Genomic DNA, 21649 nt, shown 5'->3' with positions numbered 1-21649 from the left:
AGAAACACTCCCAGACACAAAGGACTTCCCACACTGACAATGTTGTTATTGCTACTCTGCCTAAATCATAGCATCTGTAAAATTCTCTTTGGAAAAGTAATAATAAGTAGTAGGGACACAACATGATTATAAAATGCTGATAAACATATTATGATTTATTAAAATAGGAGTAAATTAAGAAAAAGTCAACAAAACAGTTTTAAAGGAGGTGGACTTACACTGGTAACATTTCACCATAGAGCTGCATACCTCTGAATTATTGACATCAGCAGGGGTCAAGGTGGGTGCAGTGATCCATCTGTATAAAGATAGCTGCTAGATAAAAATCTGAAATGGTGTAATTTTGTGCATATATATATGTGTGTGTGTCCATGTATACACATGTATATACATGTGTGTATATATGCGTGTATGTCTAAGCATGTGTATAAACATATAAAGATCTGTGTGCTTATACACATATATGTACACATACATATATGCATGTATAGGTACATATATGTACCTATACATATAGGTATAGGTACATATAGGTACATGCATATAGGTACATATAGGTACATATAGGTACATGCATATATGCATGTAAATGTACATACATAGATGCATGCACGTATGTATGCATACACACGTGTGTGTTCATGCCCTATCCCTGTACACACATGAATACACAAGTTTATATATGCATAAATGCATACACGTGTGTTCTTGTGTTTAAGTGAATAGATATCTATACATATGTACACATATGTATATCCCTATATGTAGATACATATGCATATACACACGTACATACAGCAGGAAATATATATATATAAAATATATAAAATATATATTTTATATATATATATAAAATATATATATTTCCTATTGGAAATGCTTTTGTACCATTACAGAACAGAAACTGATATTGTTTTCCCTGGAATTTGTCTAGTAAGAAATATATATATTGCTTGCTTTTTGTTTTATATTATTCTGGGCTTCCATCACTACCACCTCCAGTTTATGTAGCTGAGACAAAAAAAAAAAAAAAAAAAAAAAAAAAGGGTACGAGGAAACCAGAAATTACAAATGTAAAACCCCTATTTTCTTCTAGAAAATGGGAAAAGTGACTGTAAATAAAAGAACAATGTATATGATTAGATATGTAACAGTGCTTATTCTCAATATGTGATCTTCCTAAATTTATTCTTTCTGCAAGAAAATATGACAGCAAGAAGCCAGCTAGAAGCAGATAATGGACTATCTTCAAAGAGGATCCTTTTATTCCTTACACAGCAGTTAGTGATAAATGGTTCTAATGTCAGTGCTTACTATTTTCTTCTGGTCTTATTTTTTCCTTGCAGCATATGTCAAATCAGAGACTAACAGCCCCCCGAGATAAGATACCTTGACACAGCTTCTTTCCATCTCCAATGGCTGAAGCTATCAAATACCTGTCATGAACATGAAATGGGAAAGGATGTAGATATCTTGTTCCTTGTCAAGTGTATTTCTTTCAGATTATTACAGGGAAGTGAGTGTTATAATGATATTTTTCCATAAATATGTGTCTGTTTTACACTCTTGCTTATAAGTATCTTTTCTTGCTAGCTCTGAAGCTGTTCTACGGAAAAGATGAGAATAAGGAAAGAGCCTGAGTAGGTCTTGACCAAAGATGAAGAGCCAAAGTATTGTACTGACCTATTTATGACTTCAGAGATGTTTAGTGACAACTGTCATCCTGAATTTTCACTGGAAATTATTAATTAACATGTCATTTTAGGGTCATCCCACTTTCAGAAGAATTTTTAGGCATCAGCAAAACCTCTTTGCAGTGAACATGAAAGTGAAGAGAGGACATGCACTTGAAAGACCTGATTATTGTTCACTTACTGTTCAAAGTCTGTTTTCTCTGACATTTCAGACAGATACGAAGAATCTGCTGTTTCAAGTAAAACTTGGATTCAGTGCAGAACTCAACTACTAAGTATCTGCAGGCAAATCCCTTTGCATTTTTTCCTCTGTTCTCTGTCTGTTAGATGGGAGGAGGTTTCACATGCTTTGTAGCATTTTTGTGAAGACAAAATTTATGACTTTGATGTTCATGATGCTATAGTCCGATGATGCATTGGTTAGGGACCTGAGTACACATAACCGTAGCAGGTAGGATATTTTGGTTTTTTTGTAGAAATAAATTTTAATAAACAAATTCTATTAAAAATGAAACAGTTGAAAAATTCGATGTAAATGAGCAGGGAACCAGTAAAGAAGGAGTAAAGGTACGTATTGTATTCCTCTGGAAACTGCTGAAGACTTAGAATCATAGAATCATAGGACAGTTAGGGTTGGAAAGGACCTTAAGATCATCCAGCTCCAACCCCCTGCCATGGGCAGGGACACCTCACACTAGACCATCTCACCCAAGACTCTGTCCAATCTGGCCTTGAACACCACCAGGGATGGAGCATTCACAGCTTCCTTGGGCAACCTAATCCAGCGCCTCACCAACCTTACACAAAAGAATTTCCTCCTTATATCCAGTCTAAACTTCCCCCTTTTAAATTTTAACCCATTATCCCATGTCCCGTCACTACAAACCCTAATGAAGAGTCCTTCTCAGGCATTCCTATAGCCCCCCTTCAGATACTGGAAGGCTGCTATGAGGTCTCCACACAGCCTTCTCTTCTCCAGGCTGAACAGCTCCAACTTTCTCAGCCTATCTTCATACGGGAGGTGCTCCAGTCCCCTCATCATCCTCGTGGCCCACCTCTGGACTTGTTCCAACAGTTCCATGTCCTTTTTATGTTGAGGACACCAGAACTGCACACAATACTCCAGGTGGGGTCTCACGAGAGCAGAGTAGAGTGGCAGGATCACCTCCTTCAATCTGCTGGTCACGCTCCTTTTGATGAAGCCTAGGATACGGTTGGCTTTCTGGGCTGCGAGCGCACACTGAAGCTGGCTCATGCTCAGTTTCTCATTGACCATCACCCCAAGTCCTTCTGTGCAGGGCTGCTCTGACTCTCTTCTCTGCCCAACCTGTAGCCGTGCCTGGGATTGCTCTGACCCAGGGGTTGGACCTTGCACTTGTCATGGTTAAACTTCATGAGGTTGGCATCAGCCCACCTCACAAGTGTGTCAAGGTCCCTCTGGATGGCATTCCTTCCCTCCAGCGTATCAAGTGAACCACACAGCTTGGTGTCATCGGCAAACTTGCTGAGGACACGCTCAATCCCACTGTCCATGTCAGAGACAAACATGTTGAACAAGACCAGTCCCAACACCGATACCTGAGGGACACCACTCGTTACTGGTCTCCAGCCGAACATTGAGCCATTGACGACAACTCTTTGTGTGCAGCCATCCAGCCAGTTCTTTATCCACCGAGTGGTCCATCTATCAAATTGATGTCTCTCCAATTTAGAGACAAGGATGTCGTGTGGGACAGTGTCGAATGCTTTGCACAAGTCCAGGTAGATGACATCAACTGCTCTACCCCTGATCATCAGTTCTGTATCCACATCATAGAAGACCACCAAATTGGTCAGGCAGGATTTCCCCTTAGTGAAGCCATGCTGTTTGTCACCAAGCACCTTGTTGTTTTTCATGTGCCTTAGCATGCCTTCCAGGAGAATCTGCTCAAAGATCTTGACAGCCATGGAGGTGAGATTGACTCGTCTCCCCCGGGTCATCCATTTTCTCCTTCTTGAAAATGGGGATTATATTACCCTTTGTCCAGTCTTCGGGAAATTCACCTGACTGCCATGATTTTTCAAATATGATGGGCCGTGGCTTAGCAACTTCATTCAGCAGCTCCTTCAGGACCTGCAGATGGATTTCATCAGGTCCCATAGACTTGATGGAAGTTTTATACAGAAGCAAGCGAATTTTTACTATAATAAATCTGAAGTCATACATTCTCTTTATACTTCAGACTGCTTTAGTAGAAATAAATGATTCATCCGGAATCTATATCCAGAGTTCCAGGCATGCAGATACTTCCCTTATTTTACATGTGGGACAGTTTTGGATTGGTAGGCTGCACTGTAGTAAAATGCATATAGAAAAATTAAGCACAACTGTTCTTAAACCCAAATAATTTTTTCTATCTTTTTCAACTGAAAAAACCTCAGGAACTTCTGGTTGAATTATAGATAAGTTTCAGTTAGTAACTGTGGGTTTGAGACTACAGTTGCAAATGTAACTGTACTCAAATTTCCTGAGAAATTAAGAACTGGACTGTAGGAAAGAGATAAAAAAGGGATAAAATTCACCTACTAATCATTGAATAGAAGTTTACTAGATAACTAAATACTGCAAAAAAAAACCAACTTAGATATATTGGGGAAGTCATGTTTCCCATATTCCCAGAAAGCTATGTTATTCTTTCTGGAGTGCTCAAAGTCTTGGAAAGCTGTAATTTTGCACTTTACTGTGTTGAACACAAGTGACTGCCAACTTCTAGGCCAGGAGGAGGATAGATGCCCCAGGCTAGTCCAGCTAGGTAAAATTCATTTGGGAAGCTAAGGAGTGCTATCAGAATTCTCTGATCACACCATCCCCAAATTATTCCTTCTAACTCTTTCCATCTGCTACTTCTCTCCTCCTGGGGATGAGTGGTTGGTATTTTTTATTTTTTTGTTATAGATAAATTACTATCTTAACAATGGCTTACATATCTTAGGCTTATGGTAGTAAATAACACTCAAAACTGAAAGTGCTTTTCAAATTGCAGGTCTGTAGTTATACATACAGTGTAAGGAAGGAGAAAAGAGTGGTATGGTATATCTAAGAGAATCACAATGAGCTAAAGAAAATAATCAAGAAACAGAATTCATATGATTTTTTGCATTATTTTTTAAAATAAATTGTAGTGACAATATTTTAAGAATTATGATTCACTAAGACACCTCATTTATTACTGGCAGTATTTTAATGGCTACCAGGATCTTCCAGAAGACTGAAGATTAAAGGATTTCAAAGGTTTCACAAGCCTACTGATTTAAAGGATAAATTAAATCTATTTTACTCTGCATAACACAAGGCAGAAAGTTTCACAGAATAACCATAGATATTTTAGCTCTGAGACACATTTCAGAGGGTGATCTAAATTAAACACCTCTATCTCTGGTTTGACAAATCATTTACGCTAAGTACCTCAGTCAAAGGTTTGCTGGCCATCTATTCTTCCTGAAATTTCCATGAAATGTCCTCTAGTCATAATTTACTGGTTAGACTCTGATCGGACCAGTAAGTGATATGATATGGCATCTGTTACTTTTGATCTAAGAATAAAAGATGAGGGGTTTTTATAACAAGAACACTTGGTGTCTGAAGTCTTATAAGGAGATGGTCAGTGTGAATTTCCAATTGTGTTATGCGCTCTTAAACAGATGTGATTTTTTAAATGGAAATTACTCCTAAAAACTAGATCTTCTACTGGAAACTGGGTTTCTTAATATTGCTTGCAAGTGATTTTCTCTCCAGAAATATTTTAATGGGTTTCTCTCTTATGAAAAAATGTACATCTCCTATTCTCTAAACAGATTTTTAAAAAAATCTACCTGTTCAAGCTACAAGAAATTTGTCATGTGGTTGTTGGTTTTGGGAACCACCTGAATTAAGATTGGCCTGTGTGAATAAAAGCTATTGAAACCTGTGAAGGAAACACATAGCTGTAAATAAAATTAAAACCAGTAAATACATTTAAAACAAATTTTATCTCTTATAAAAGTAGTCATTCCTCTTTAACTTCAACCACAGGACGGTCATGAAAGACAGCCAAACACACTTTATCTTTTGAGAGAGGAATTCTAGTAAGGAAGGTCTTCTTTGTATTTTTAATGCTATGTGGCAGCTAAACAAATAGATTAGTGAATAGAAAGCTTCAAAGGGTCCAGTATTACAGCCAGGCCTAAATTTCTGTACACACAAATCAAACGATAAGTCTATCAATATTTTATATATCAGTAGATGCAAACACGTAAGTCAGGCCTGTTCTATGCTATTACCTTTTAAAACACGTACAGTCTTTTAACCTATTTTTTTCAAGGTAAAACTTTCTGGTAGGATCTACATATTAAAAAAAATAAAATAAACATATATGTTTTACAATTTTGAATGATAATGGAAATAACTTCTTCTATTACTATTAATAAGAATATCCTAAGATTATTTTCTACACTTCTTTTCTTTGGCATCTTTACAAAGCCGTTTGAGAGCAGAGTGTTTAATGAAAAAGCAAGGAAATTTTGCTCCTGAGAAGCCTGAGCATTTTTTTCTAATCAGGGAATAGCAACAAAGAAGTCTGTGAATATCTTTTCTACTGGGAGTACCAGCTTCTGTGTTTACACTTGCACCCAGGAACTGCAGCTTGGTGATGCGTGCTGCTCAGAAACAGACACATTGTGTTGTTTTTATTGATAGCACTTGAATACTTTTTCACTTCCATATGGACAAAACACATCACAGATTGCAAAATCCTGCTGTGTTCACAAGGATGTAGACCTAGCTCCAATATTGTTTTCCTCATGTCTAAAGTAACTCAAGCATATTCTCCACATGAATCATACAGTCCGTGTTGCTTCACTAATTTGAAGTCTGACACAGTATATATATCAACTGCAGTTTAGATGGTGTGTTTCGATATTTCATTGGCACAAGAGCCAAGAACAATAGAATTGCCATAACAGATCAGAACCAATGGTCCATCTAGTCCAGTATCCTGCCTGAGGCAATGGTTGCACGCTTCAGAGGAAAGCACAAAGGCCTTGGCATGCACACAAAATTTAACCATGGAAGCAAATTGCTTTTTGATTCTCTCTGTTGCTCAACTAATGCTACAAAGCATGAGCATTACTTGTCCCTGTAATTGTTATACTAGTCAGTGGAACTGTGCATGATAGCCTAATTTATAAATGTCTGATCCTTTTTTGAAATGCGTCACACAATGTTGTGAGGGTTCCTGTGAACATGTGTTGCTGACGTTAAGATCATTTTTTTCATTTCTATGTACTTTTTTTTTGTGGGTAAAAGATCTATCAGCAGATGGTGCTGTTGCAGAAAGCTGCGCTAGTTTTGAACAACCTAACGTATAGGCAATTAATTCTTTAAAGGGTGGTTTATTGTCAGGTATAATGGAGTCCTTTTGGTTTAATAAGAAGAATACCAGAAGAGTTGACTCTTCTTCTTAAAGATGCCTAATTTATACATTTTTTATTTTTCAGTTTCAGCTACAGCTCATGGTCAGTGCCCAGAAGCTCGCAAATGTAATTAGCCAAAATGTGAAGTTATGGATAAGTTCATGCTGCAATGATATTCCTGTCCCAAAGTGGATGAATAGAAATTTTGTGTTCAACAGAATAACCAGATTATCTCAATATTTTGCTACACCACAGAAATGAGCAATAGAACTCTAAACACAAAGATTTAGTCAGCAACAGGTGCTTTCTACCCCATGCCTGTGCTGGAGAAATTCAAAATCGTAGAATGTCATGTATCACATATGTGTAAAACATTTTTACTGTTATGGTTTTCCAGGTCCATAGGTCTCAGATCTGAGGAATTAAAGGGCAGAAAAATTGACAATGGCTGGCAGAAGACCTCAAAGAGAAAGCACAGAAGGTCACAGAAAGTTCTCAATAAACTAAAATATTGATGAAGACAGAAGACAACTACTGGGTATCACCAAGTATCTGGTAAATAAGTGCTTTGACAGAGACCTCTAGGTTGTAGCTATTCTCACCTGTTTGCTCTGTTCCTCTAGAAAAGGCTGAACCCGTCATCTTGCTGTGTCCTCCTCCCTGTACAATCAGCACAAGAAAATGTTAGCCTGTCTTCTTCATTCCCTAGTTCAGTAAATGATCAAAAGTCACCAGTGGATTGATTTTAAATCAATGCCTGAAGGACAAATGTTATTCCTTTCTTTATTACCATGTAATAACTTTGGGGCAGGTTGATGCCTTCTTCAATCTCTTAAACTGCTTTTGTGGGATTCAGCAGAAAGCATGTGTTGGAGTCCCTTGTCCTGGGATTCACTATTTTATTCCAAGACGAACTCTTGCTTGAATAACAATCTGGTGAAATAAGGGGAAATCCAACTCTAGCGACACAACTTGAATGATAAATCTAAAAGTGTTTGTAATAAATCCTCTTTTCTATATTCAAAAATCATGGCGATTCTAAATTATTGCTCTGCATCAAGCAGAAAGATTGAAAGACAAGGAAAAAAAATTGCTTACTAACCAAAACTAGTGCCAGCGGTTATATAGATACAGATTAAAAAGATGAAAGACATGTAAAAATTACTGTAAAAATAGCAGCCAGTTTGCTTTAATTCATTGAAGTCACAACAGTGAAAATAATGATTATCAAATTCCCTATACTTTTAGAATTCACAGCTTTTTCTAGATGATACACAGACAGATAGCATCTGGTATAAACAAAGTTAAAGTGAATAGAAGAATCAGAGTAATTAAACTCTGTGAAAAAAAAAAAAGTAAGTTTATAGAACAGACACAAAATATATGAACTTTATCATCTGCAAAAATGGTTGCCAGACAGGGAGTTAATTCAGGTTTTTTTTCCTGTCACTGTCTGAATCAAACTTAATCTTGGCCAGAGAACATTCAGGGAAGTCTAGCAAATCTTCACCAGCTACATGCTCTCCACAGATGCTGATTTTGGGTCGTATTTAACAGATAATTTAGCAGAATAGAACTAGTGGGGAGAGACACTTAAATGATTTGTAGATCTGGTTTGGATAAGTCCCCAAAAGACAAATGCTGGACAAAACTTGTCAGATCTATTTGGACTGCACATCTCACAAAAAAATTTTTTGTTACCATGACCACTGATTACAAGGTCATAGTTGAGATTTGGTTAGTTGCATTGGAAGTTTTAATGCTCAATACATATAGTGACTCATTTTTCCATAAACAGAGTGAAATTTTATTTTGATTCCTAGCAATGTGAGAGACAAAGAAATGGGAACATTCTTGCTTTTCTAGTATACAAAAAGCTTTGGGATGTGTATGTGCTATTTCAGGCATATAACCTCTAATTTAAGTGAAATTTCAAAACATGGGCAGATTTATACCTGTGTTTCAGATCACACTCGTGTAAATCATGGGACATATGTTTCTTTATTCCTCTAACAATAGTTTACTATCTTAATAACAGAGTAAGTCTTTTTGCCAAGTTCTTTATATCTGTAATAACCTTCATCTTTGTTCTTCTATCCCTCCACTTTTCTCCACAAACTAGACAAAATGTGCTTCCTTTGAACTTTTAAACATATAAATGCAAGCCACAAAGATCATATTGTTTCTCTTACAGCTACTTTTTAGACACATTAAAAAACTTCCTAGGAATATGAGTTTTGGTACAAAATTGACCTGGATGCTTTTTCTGGACATTTTCCCTTCCTCTAGTAAATATTGAAGATCTTAAATAATAACTTCAAATGTAGAGTCATTCCCCTCTACAACTGAATTTTCTAGGGTCTCTCTAGTGTACTGTGGGTAGATGTGTTATGACTTTAGAATATTTGGAAGAGACCATTACTGAAAACTCCACATTTCATTCTGTGCCATGATCAAAGTTGGAGAGCAGTTAAAAACACTGTAGTCCAAATTTCTTTATTAATGGTCCTCGTAAGATCTGCGATATTTTAATATATATTTGTAAGATTTTGCAGACACAGAAATTCATGGGGATATGGATGATACTTTGAAATAAATGTGTATAACTTTTTTTTTATTAATTTCATTCTCATGAGGAGCTATCGCTGATCTGAACTGAGGTTTAGTTTAAACTATAGTCTTCTGATAGTTGCAGAGATGCAGATAATAGACTGTGATTCCCCAGGGTATCACTGATTAAACTGCACATATATTACTTTTTTTATTAGCTTACCCAATGTAACATTATCTTTATGTCAAAATTCTTTCTAAATCTGAAGCTAGGTGGTCCTCTGGCTTCAGGAGATTTTGATACTCCTGTGTTTATTATGTAAAAAATAATGTGACCATCAAATGTTTATTATAATTTTCCTACTGACCCCATTTTCTTGAAACATATGGAGTATCTGTTTCATGAACAAGATTTCAGAGCTGGCATTTTTTATTGTGTCTTTGTGTCTTCAAATTTAAGTTATGACCTAACATTACAGATTTAATGTGATACTTATGGAAGGACCAAGCCTTCATATTACTGTTACAGTAGCTGAGTTCCAGAGGGATCTGCTTTTAACAGCTTTCAGACAGTGAAATCTGGCTTTTATAGCAATGCTCAAGTAGCTATGGTGCTTTAATGGTGGCAACTTCAGAGCTTCTGCAAAGATTAGAGCTTCACTGCAAACTCCCTTTGTCAAAATTGCACATTCCTTCATAGAAGAAATACTGAGGATGATCCTCACTACTGAATTGTTCAGCAGCCAAGTTATTTTATTGCCACAATTATTTCAATATACATTAGAAGCTATTGTCCACCTCCTTCATCTCCCTTCCCCCTCCTTTAACATTCAGAAAACATGGTCTGGGTGAGGTGTTCCTGCCCATGGCAGTTAGAACTAGATGATCTTAAGGTCCTTTCCACCCCAAACTATTCTATGATTCTATGAAAACAAATATTCTGACCACTGTTAGGATTTAGACTGCATCTCACCAAACCACCTTCTTCATCATCCTCTCTCTTTCTGTTTGAAAGCTTTTGAAGTTCACTACTAGTTTTCAAGAAGAAAATAAAGAAAGAATGTGCGTAATATGTTCATTGCGATAATGGCACATGAGACTCAGCTTTCAATGGTCAAACTCCCCCCATGTTATTCAGTGGCAATAAGCTATAAACATAATAATCTACAATGATTTCTCTGTTTCTGTCTAGATCCTTCCATATAGTGTTTTAAAACACAGCAAGGAAAATTCTGGCTTCTGGGGGTCAAAAAACAGAGAGCTTTCTCACTTACTTGTTTTTAGAGTAGGTGACTGCTTTGCTTGACATGATATATCTCTGGGAATATATCATGCAAATAACATACAGCAACATTTAGCCAACTTTTGTACTTATTTTCACTTATCCTATTAGCTTCCACTACTATGTTTCTCTTCAGGATGATAGATCTCTTTCCAACCCTCCCACCTAGGATTAGTAAATCCCTGAATTTATACTCTCATAAAAGTTCCTTTGTTGGTTTAAGGAAATAGTTTCAGATTCCTGTTATATTCAGATAAAACATTTTGCCTATTTTCAGATAAAGGGTTCTGCCATGGCTGAAACAGAAGCACCTCACTGGTCCTCTTCAGTATTGTCTTTTATTGGATTAACCTATATTTCCACGTGCAGTCACATAGCTGTTCTCACTCTTAATTTTCTACATTAATAAAAACGGAAAGTTACTTTACACTTCAAGTTTAAATCAAAATTATTTTTAGTGTAAATTGTATGCACAGAATTCTTTGATCCTCCATGACATCTTCTCATAGAACATTAGCATAACAAAGGAGAATAAAAGCAACTGGAATTGAATGGTTAAGAATTTCTTTTCTGGAGAATTTAAAATGAGGCAGCTGTAGATCCCAAGGATGTGAGAATGTTATTTCCTTCTGCAGCTATTAAAATGGCTTTTAATAAGAAGAGATAAGATAGGAACAAAGCATCAGGAGTTCCAAAGTAGACAGCAGGCAGAATCCATAACTTGTAATTCTGTGCTGACGATTTGTATTAGCTACCTACTTACTACTGACTACCGTAAATTTTGTGGTAATTAATTTTATATTTCTAAGAGGTCTACAGCAGAAAAAGATCTAATTTTTGTGTTCTAAATGCAGAAGTCTTCTAGTTTTTTTAAGAGTTTTGTTCAGAGTAATATAACTTAAAAATGTTAATAGAACTGCCCCAGATGAGCAACCCTAGCAGTAGAATTGAGTAGGGAATCAATAAAAAAATCTGATTTGCTTTCAGACCTTTAGGACAATATTTTTGTTTCAGATGTTTTTGTCATTTTTATTCATGGGGCATGTTTCAGGCAAGTTTTATGAAGACTGCATTCAGAATCAGAATGTAGGTGCCCTCTTGTTTTGTATTGCATTGAAATACTTGTTGTAAATGCCTCTGTACTGCATGAAGTCTTAATTTTACAACCAAATGACCTTCAAGGAAACAATATACAAACAATGGATTTCTTGCAAGACAGGTGTTTAAGATATCCCATGAATATTACCCTTGAGCAATGATTATCTTATCCAAATGATAAACTGTATATTTTCATTGGTTTATTATGCATATACAGCTATGATTACACTTTGGTGTATAGCAAGCAGTCCTATAAATATGCTAAAATGAATATGCTATTTAAATGAATAAATACCTTTTTTTGCAATAGCAAGCTAATCTGTTACTGGAGACAGTTTATAAATGCAACTAAGGAGTATGTGAGATTGGATTTAAGGGGAAAGTTATACTGAAGAGCTCAAGAGAACATTCTTTTTCTCCTAATTCCAAATGTCCAGTCTCTGCTGTCCATTTCATATGTTACTGAATCCTTTTGTATAATGAGTTAACTTTAGAGCCACCTGAAGATCAAACTTTACATCTAATCATATAGTTAACAAATAAAATGCTGTTCAGTATTTTCTTTCCCTTGTATTTCTGCATTGAAGCTTGACGCACCATGTTAAAGAGTAGGCTTTTCAGGTCATCAATCAGATGCAAGATAAGTGAAGCTTCCTTAAATGCTTCTAATGACTTTTTTATTTGTATACTCCAGAAATTCAACAACATAGACAATTCGTCAGTGTACATCCAGGCAAGCTCTTTTCAGCACCATAGTTTTCTAAGCAGTAGGTGGAATGAAAATTCTTCAGCTGTAATAGCAGAATATTCATGAGGGAAGGGGGAAAGGGCTTTTCTATGGCTCCAGCATAAGCAAGAACCTGCTTGCAAGCAGAATTTCCTATTCTTTAAAATAACTTGTGTGCTTGCAGTTGGTTTGAACACCTCAGTATCTTATTTGGGAACTAAAGAGGACAGATGATGATAAGTAAGCAAATACAAATTTGGCAGGGAGTTGGCAGGGAAGTATGGTTTTGATGAACTATGGCATTTTTCACAATATAGACTTCTTGTGCCTGATGTCAGCCTTTTCTTTCTGTCATACATAAGCACTGCTGGGTGCACAGTGCTGATAAGTTTACTTCTGTGCAGAGGGGAGAATATTAAATGAATATAAAGAAAGCATGCTTCATGGGAGAAAGATTTCATGCTTTTTCCAATTATTCTACTCTGTAAAACTGACATCTAAATGACCAATTTTAACATTTTAAGAATTGAATTCCGATCTGTATAAAATAGGATCTTTGCTAGCTGAGACTTACAGAGCTTCGTCATCCTATGGCTCTGAGTCACACACATCACAACCTACTGTGTTAACACAAACTGAAGTCAAAGGGATTTTAATTTAGCGTGTCAGATTGCAACTTGTGATGGCTAAGGAATGGACAAACTGCCATTTATGGCACTTCTGTGAGGGGATGGCAACCTCTGATCTAAATGCAGAATGGACAGGTGAAGACAATTGCTGTCATTACCCATCACAGGAAAATCCAAGAAGGACAATCAGCCTAAAACTTTATAGTGAATCAAAAAATACACTTAACCCAGGCTGTAGTGAACTTCCTTTAAATTTTGTTGAACATGGTATTCTATGAGAAAAGGAAAGCACACATCCCATTATACCCCCTGTACTTTTTTCTTTTTTTCCTTCACAGACCATTAACTTAAGGTTTCAACGATGTGAGAATTCATATCAAGGCTCTTTGTAAGGAAACACAAAAAAGATCATGATAGGTTACTCACAGAGGGAGAATGTAGTTCAATTTACTGCTCCCACAGAGTATAGTAAAGCTCCAAGCATCTTTTCTGGAGCTTTCAGGACTCTAGCAAAAATAAAACCAGTATCAGGTGGTTTTAATTTGTTGTTAACTGAGGCACCTGCACATTTGAAAAGAGAAGGTAGTATGATTTAAATAAGTAGAGCAGACCACATTTCCTCTGCAATAAAACCTATCTGCCTGATCCATAATATATTTCTGTCTTTCTTCTGCATAATGGGAAACAGTGTTTCAAAGATTAACAAACTGAATCACTGCAGACAAGGAGTAAATATCTATTTGTACCAAGAATTTATATAACACTCCTCATCCACAAAGCAAAACCATTTTATTATGTCAGCATTACTACTCTATTGCTATGAAATAAAACAAGATACTGATTTGTTCACTATAATAAGGGAAGTAAATAATAGAGCTCAAGTAATCTGATTTCCCATCCAATCTCTATATACTGAAGGCTTCAGCTATTTCTATATACTATTAATATTCTTTATTACATCCTGAAATCCACCAGAGGTTTGTGTCCCAGCTTTCTGGCTTCAGTAGAAACACATAAGAGGATATTCTTCAATGAGCACTAACTGATCAAAAGCAAATACTTAGCTTCTGTACTACTTCATAGGTTTGATCAAGCTTGCAGCAATAAGACTAATCTAATTTTTGTGGAACACAGTACAATGTCTCAGGTTCTAAAGGAAAAAATAAATTAAATTTAAGTGGAAGCACGGCTACACAATGAAATCACATGTAGAGCAAGACATTAGAAAATGTATTTTACCAGAGGTTCCCATGTAAAAACTAACTTGATTGCATCAGCTTGAAACACATTCCATAATAGGCTGTTTTCCCTAGTTTTAATAAAAGTGGAAAAATACTTTTTATGCTTGAAATTTTTTTTAGAATATACTGCTAATTTTAAAAAAACAAAAGGGCATAGCTGATACGGTTGGTAGTGCTTAAAATCAAAGGCAATATCTTTAAGTCTCAACTTAAAATGGTCATACTGTAATTTCAAAGCCGCATTTGTAAATACTGTTGAAAAACACAAGTTAAGTAATTCTACAGTGAACACTTTAAAAATCATATTAATATAAACTTTATACATGGATATAAACTTTATACATGGACAAGGCTAAAGTAATCCATATATAGATATGTTGATTTAAAATTTCAGAGAAGAAAGAAGATTTTTGAAGGTGAAAACAGCCCATTAAAGTGAACTATATTACTAATTTGATACCTATGGTCTTACTAATGGTGATAAAGATTTAGATTCCATTCTTAAGTACTGGAAAACAAAAGCTGTGTTTTGTATTTTGTATAAATTGTCCTTTGTCCTGATGAAGAGCCATTACATTTCGTTTCACCATTTCTTGTATTAACTTGTATTATTACTGTAATATCCAAACCACAAGAGGCACTATTTGTGAGACAACAAAAACATAGCAAAATACCCACATACCAGAACTGGCAAATCACTAGGAACATAACCAGACTCCAGAATCTGACTCAGTTTTGATGTCTCTGGGCACGTCGTCCCCAGTGCTATGCTGTTAGCACTCCCTACGTTAAAGAACAGACAGCCCAAAACTTATATATAATTTTATCACAGGACACCAGTGAAATAAATAGCAAACTGAAGATTATTTACTGCACATTAAATATATACTTGCTGGAGTAAAGAAGGCAAGACGAAAAAAAAATATGGGGAAAATGACAACAAAAAATGTATTACACAAGCAAATACAGTGTATAAGTTACATTTTAAATGGAATATAGATTTAAACTCTTAGGAGGGCATAGATCTCATGGAAGCATATAATGCTTTTTTGACAATAAATGAACAAAAGCAGTGAAACATGGAACCTGTGTGCCTAGGTTGGAAGGTTTATCCAATGCCAGCCACCCCTTCCATCTGTCCTTCCAGCCTGTCTGCATTTTGTTTTTTTAAATTTCTCCCACCATTCCTCCTGTTTTTCCTTTTCTGTTTGCTTTCTCATGTGTTTCTTTATGGTATGACACAATATTGAGCTAAACAGACTCTGAAAGTACAGTCACTTCTAAATCCTTCAGGCTCTTCTACTCTGGGGGGAAAAAAAAGTGAGTTAAAAGGAAGCAAGGTGGGAAAAAAAGTGTTGATTAGGACTCTGTTTTGTTCAGGGCTGTTTTTCCAGAAGCAATTCTTGCAGCACCCACCTCAGAGGACTTTCTTCCTGTAGCAAAGTAAAAACACAAAACATGGAAAAGATTAATGCCTGCAACGTCTCCAAAGTAACCCTGCGTTTTGAGAGGTTCTTAACGATGAGGCAGATCTCATGTCTTGTGAATATTTCTCATAACCGAGGCTAGTCTTTTGTGACAATATTTGCTCAAACTAGTATAAATTTGAAGTCTTGTTATAACAAACCTTGGTCTGCCCTGGGCAAAATGCTTCCATACAGGCAGGTCTGTTGCAGTGTGTTCAAAACAATAATCAGCCTTAACAGGTACTTATAAACAAACGTGTTAAAGCCAGACATTCACTAATAACTTCAGAGAGGAGAGGAGTCAAAGAGTCAGGAGTCAGGAACATAGACCTAAATTACATTAATGGCATTGCAGTAATCTTACAACTATAGGATTGATTTTGCTTTCACATTGTGTTAGTTGTCTACATGGGGGATTTCACTAGAAAAATTTCTAAACTCCTAAACACTGCTCTGTATTTTAATTTTCTATAGAAGTTTTGTCACAAAATCACTGTGGTCCTATCTCTGAAACATGCTGAGGATCCTGGACTTTCCACCGTATGAACAGGTATTTCTATCTACACGCAGCTGAACCCCACAGAGATAAAAGTCTCAGGCCTCAAAGGCATTCTGATTACACCAGCATGACACCACTCTTAAGCTAATTATCTCTGCCTTTTGATAGGACCAGCTATTTTGGCACATTGTAACATCAATGTACGTATACTGTTTCTGATTCTTGGACTAGCTTAGTATTAGTTTCAAGATATTTACCCAAATATGTCTTGGATGTCTTTGAGCAGATTGCATAGCTACTACAGCAGAAATCAAAGGCCTGAGAAAAACTTCTATGTAAAATCTATGTGAATAGCACATTGGATGCAATGCAACTGAATTAAAGTCTTTTCATTGCTTTGTTTTTTTGGTGGTTTTTTTTTTTTGATAGGAGGAATGGATGGGAGTTATGTTTATCGTCATATTTGTCACTTCTTTATATGTATGACATTAATAAGCATAGAAAGAGAAACAGAGAGTTAATACAATCAGCAGCCCTATTTCCTCTGTAGTGAGGACTAGGTGAAGCCACCTCTAGAGAAAACTGTACAGAAGAATGAGCACCATGGAGTGTTGGTGGGGCAGATCTGGTAAAGATGGAGCCAGTGTCTGTCACTGACCATCTCACTCCACAGTAATGCTGGGGCAGCAAATGTATACACCTACACACTGAAACCATGGCACTTATGTACAAAGGAAGAAAAACCTCATGGCTTTCCTGAGGAGATACCAGGCACTGAGTTGAGTCCTGAGTCCCTGACACTGAAAAAATTAAAATGACAAGTGCTTCAGTGAGGGAAACATATCATGATGCTGAACTTCGAGTAAAGGAGAATGCGGAAAGCATTTGTTATCATTTTTCCAAATGCTTGACATCTCCTGTCTCTGAACAGCAATCTGGGGTCACTGTTTGTAATGGAAATACCAACAATTGGAAACAAGACCTCAGGAGACCCTGTTGCTACTGGGCTGTAGACTTTTTCTTACACTTGAAAGGTTGTAAAAGAAGTCACAACCCCTCAGCTGAAGCCAGTATGGCATTTTCTCTGTTTGTTCCCATTGTCTGTGCCACAATGGCGCAGAACTGAACCCTATATATTTTGTAACTATTAAACCACTTATAAAGCATTAGGACCATAAATAAGTCTGAGACAGGTGTTCATAAAACACATTTTTTTACCAGACACCTGTTGATCCCAGACAAATATCAAAGGAGAGTCTAAAGGTCTTCTTGCCCTCTAACATTTTTATACTAATGCATAGAAAAAGATTTTGAGGAAGTATTTAAGTAATCTTGTATACTAAGGATATGATTGTCTGCAGTTTTACTGGAATTGACTGGAATTCACATTATGGTCATCACTGAAGATTTTTTAAATGGTAACACGCATTGCTGCGAAGGCAGTGAAAATTGGTTTGATTTGTACATATGCTCTTTAAAATGATATACTTACTTATACATAATTTTTTTCTGATATCATTTTCCATAGGAGCTTGGTGCATATTATTTACTCCTAGACTACGGTTGGTTTATTTTAATTCATACATCCCATGATATATGTGGTGGAACACTTAGAACTTTACACATAAGTGATGATTTTGATTCAGAAATTTTGCTAATAGAATTATCAATTTAAAACTTCAAAACCCCAAACTTATTAAAATTATTAAAACTAAATTAAACCTTATTTTTCCCCTCATAGCTTCCTCATGTTAAAAAAAAAAAATAGAAACCTGTTCCATTTGGGCAAAACAGTTGTATTTATTTATTTATTTATCTGTGCATCTGTAGATTTATGCTCAGAACCATATGAAAAAACAAATGTCAATGAATGCTTACATAAAAAAAGTGGTAAATGGTTTACTCTTATTCCTCTATCCCCTTGTTACAGTACTCAGCAAGGATGCAGGAGGATTCAGTCTAGTGACTTTCATAGTCTGAAACAATTTAAACATGTATCTTCCATTTTAACTCCATTTTAACTGCAGAGCATCTGTGTGGGGCTTTTTTCTGATCCTTTCAGTGGAGATATTTCAGTTCAGAGATGTATCAGTCCTGTAATTCTTTAACTTAGAAGCTGGGACATTTATTTTTTAATGTAGCTGTGGCATATATTAGTAGACTGTGAAACCTGAACGCAAGCATTGTCCCATGATTGTTTGCTGATAAAGTGTTAATGTGATCCTTAGCACAGTGTGGGTCTGTGACAAGTGGTGTCCTCCAGACAACTTCTATGTATAGCTGGGATTAGCAGTGGAATCCTTCCCAGTCATCAGACTGGATTCTGCCACCATGTTTTTGGAAAAGTACTTAACCATATGGATACAAGCTGTGTTGGTTGAGATCTGTTTTGACTACCAGCATACTTCAGAACTTGAAGAACTGTGCCAGATCTGTGTGCCCAACAAAGCTGAAGGAGGGAAATTACTAAATTTTACCAACCCCAGTTTTCCCTGAATCTTTTGCAGAGTGTACAGATGACATCTTAACTCAGTTTTGTGAAGAGGTAAAATAAAGAATACACAGAAGTTGAGATCATGCCCCAGACTTCTTAATTTGTATGTGGGCAGTTCTGCCCATGAATGCTTTAACAGCCTTTGTTTGTCAATTTTCTGTAATCTGTCTGACTGCAAGGGGATGGTGTATGCTATATTAAACACCCTACACACTCTACTTGTAAATGCAGAGTTTAAAAGCAGTGGCCACCAATCATTCATAGAGCTACTAGCCCTGTGTCATAAGATAATAAATACACTTGTTTGAAGAAAGGTATACCTTCTCAGTTCCCAAAGCATACCAATAAAACTGCCTCTAACGTTGTAAGCCAATAGTCACAGAAAAAACTGCTAAAAAGCATTGAAACATAATGGAATCAAAAAGCCAGCGTGAATCTGTGAAACATCACAGATATTTTGCTTATTATTTGTTTGACTTATTTAATGGTAATACATAGTTCCTGACAAATGCTTTTCCTGAATCTTGCTTAGACTTCCAGATAAGGTAGAATAAATATGCCTGAAAACACCATCACAAACAAAAGAGCCCTTTAGGAAGGACAACCCATTGGTTCTATTATGTTTTCGTTATTTTGGCATTGATTAGAATAACAAGTGCTATGTGAAGTTTGGTGATACCTTCACATTTAGATAAAAAGCAGTGCATAATTCCTGCAAAGGTATGTATTGTTCTAGACAGCAAAGCAGAATATATAAAGATGGTACTTGTTAAAATGTAAGAGCTTTTGAATTGAAGATTTTAGATGCTTTATCTTTTGATTACTTTAATAACATTACCCTAGCCAAACAATTATACACAGCATTTTTTCATTCTTCTTTCTTCAAAAGATTTCTACTGCAAAATTTTTGGACTATTGGACTAATTGATAATAAAAATTGTTTTGTGAAAGTGGAAAACAGAATGATTAACTGTTTTCATGATATCCAGCTAAAACTAAAATAGATTTTATAGTAAGCGTTTAATTCCTCAGAAATATTTGTATCTTTCAGCAGCAGTATGTGATACTTGAGATGCACCCAATAACTTGTAGGAGATTGAGGTTTGAGTTACAGAAGAGGCATGATACCAAAGTCTTCTTGATATCTGGACCTCACTGTTCATGAATGCATGCATAACATGTTCTCAGGTGTGCTTACTAGATCATGAGTCCTGGTGAAAGCAAAAAGGACGCAGATTTTCTTTTCTGTTGAGCAAAGTAGAAGGACAAGAGGTTTGTCCAGGTCATCTTAAACTTCTAAATGCAAAGGTAAATTGTCCATCATAAATGACCTGATATGGTAAAGTAAATAATATCCATTTTTGTTTGGTAAAAGTTGTGACATTTAATAAATTATAATTCTAAAAATGGCATGGCAATATTATTGCAATTAATTGTATTTCCTTTTATGTTATCTTATTAAAAACATCAATTTATCAACTAATTTCATTTTCAATTTAGTATAACCAATGATTTTTAACACTAACATCAAAAGTCATTGATCTTGAGAAGTACCATGCAATAGCCATTATTAGTTAAGTACTGTTTTGAAACCAGCTTGAAATTTTATAACATATTTTGGAGTGCCATGAATAATCATAGAATCATAGAATAGTTAGGGTTGAAAAGGACCTGAAGATCTTCTGTTTCCAGCTCCCCTGCCATGGACAGGGACACCTGCCACTAAACCATGTCACTCAAGGCTCTGTCCAACCTGGTCTTGAACACCACCAGGGATGGAGCATTCACAACTTCATGATAATACTTAATTCCTAATTTGTTGGAGTAATGTTTTGGTTTTCTTGCTTCTGGTTTTGTTTTTATGTTTGGGTTTTCTTTTTTTCATCTAAGTTATAGCTGCAGTGTTTTAGAAGTTCAGCAGAGGAAAAGTGATGGAGCTTACATTCACTACTGTATTTAGAATTCACTATTAAATTGGAATGTTTGTAAAGATGGGTCTAAATTGCAAAACTTAAAATAGCCTCTATCAGAGTGTGCTGATAAAGGTACATCCAAAATTTGTAAACATGGAAGATGTAAGAGTATTACATTCAGAACTCTGAAGAAACCTTTTCTGGTTTTAAAAGCTTCAAATGGAAATATCCAAAGGCAATGAAGTGGAAGACATTTTGGATTACAAGTTCATAGACAGAAAATTTTTACTGCAACATATAAATTATCTATTTATGTTTTACTTCTGACAGAAAACTTAGTCTCTTGAATACTGAAAATTCATGAAGAAAATTTATAATTTTGAATTTTTTTTTCTCTTAGGAAAGTCAATTTGAAGTATTTTGTTGAAGTCACCTGATGTTAATCTAAAAATCTATAATTGATCGAAACAATATCTCATTGTGCGAATGGGAAAAACAAGGGCCCGGGAAGGCTTAAATTACTGTTGTACCATTTTGCCTCTCTACCTGTGGTATTTCAGTCAAATAGTTTACAAAAATTCTAAATTGATTTCATAGCTTCATAAGATCTCCTTTTCACATCCCCC

General features: G+C 35.8%; 1 long non-coding RNA gene across 1 annotated transcript in view; it reads left to right on the top strand.

Annotated features, from left to right (window-relative positions):
- Positions 1 to 21649, top strand: part of LOC133276864 (uncharacterized) — a 127797-nt gene that overhangs the window by 45719 nt on the left and 60429 nt on the right. Inside the window, exons 3-4 of the long non-coding RNA XR_009746040.1 lie at positions 7522 to 7679; positions 16595 to 16667. This is a non-coding gene — a long non-coding RNA (uncharacterized LOC133276864). The remainder of the gene's footprint in view (positions 1 to 7521; positions 7680 to 16594; positions 16668 to 21649) is intronic.

The sequence above is a fragment of the Pezoporus flaviventris genome, unplaced genomic scaffold, assembly GCF_033815535.1.
Source record: "Pezoporus flaviventris isolate CSIRO_AGI_PZ_B2104156 unplaced genomic scaffold, CSIRO_AGI_Pfla_v1 ptg000047l, whole genome shotgun sequence".
Lineage (NCBI taxonomy): Eukaryota > Metazoa > Chordata > Aves > Psittaciformes > Psittacidae > Pezoporus > Pezoporus flaviventris.
Note: the sequence above shows the minus strand (reverse complement) of the source record. Positions and strands in the feature narration are given on the sequence as shown.